This window comes from Grammomys surdaster, unplaced genomic scaffold, assembly GCF_004785775.1.
Source record: "Grammomys surdaster isolate TR1022 unplaced genomic scaffold, NIH_TR_1.0 205, whole genome shotgun sequence".
NCBI classification, from domain to species: Eukaryota; Metazoa; Chordata; class Mammalia; order Rodentia; family Muridae; genus Grammomys; species Grammomys surdaster.
In genome coordinates this window covers 2785593-2786388 of record NW_021604650.1, presented here as the reverse complement: position 1 = coordinate 2786388, position 796 = coordinate 2785593, and positions in this window count along the sequence as shown.

Below are 796 nucleotides of genomic sequence, written 5' to 3'. Positions count from 1 at the left end.
CAGTGTAGAGTTGGTGAGGGCTAGATAGGGCTTCTATCCTCACATCAAAATGCACCCAGTCTTTAGATGACGTTTCTGATAACCTGGGGACTGTTGTGTTTCATCAGTGATTGGCAGAGAGCTGTTTCTCGGCCAATGTTGCGTCCTGGTTGGCAGGAGAAAACATTTCTGCACAGCTTTGTTCCTCCTCTTGACTCCAAAGTCATTCTCTGCCCTGTCCCTCCATGGCCTGTAAAAGCATGCTGAGCATCTAGTGTCTCCTGTGACTGATAAAGGGCTGTTGGAGAACTTTAGTCTCTTACTGTAACAGTTGTCATCCTTATAAGAGCAGCTGTGACTATTTGTAAGGCCCTCATGGCTGAGCTTGTTGATTCTTGAAGTTCCCTCATAAGAGGGTGCAGGAAAGGTCACTGGACCTCAGTGAATGCACTCAGGGTACAGGATAGGGAAGAGGTATAGGCGAGAACCTAAGTTCTTGTGTCTCAGGCTAAGTGCTGAGGGAGGCCCAGGGAGAAAGGCAGGAAGAGAGTGGTCCTTGCCTGAGCAGATTAAGGGTCAAGGGGGGCAGTGATTACTTAAAATCAAACATCCAGGAAATTTCTGCTTGGCCTATAAGGAAAACAGCCTGAAATGAGTAGAAGGAAGTGAAGTGACAGGAGCTCTGTTGATGGACTCTGCTCATGGGCCTTTCTAGTTCTCAGAGCTCTGTGGAGGTCAGACATCAACTTTGTGAAGTCAGTTCTCACCTTCTACTTTATGTGGGTCCAGGGATCAGATCCAATTCATCAAGCTTGCA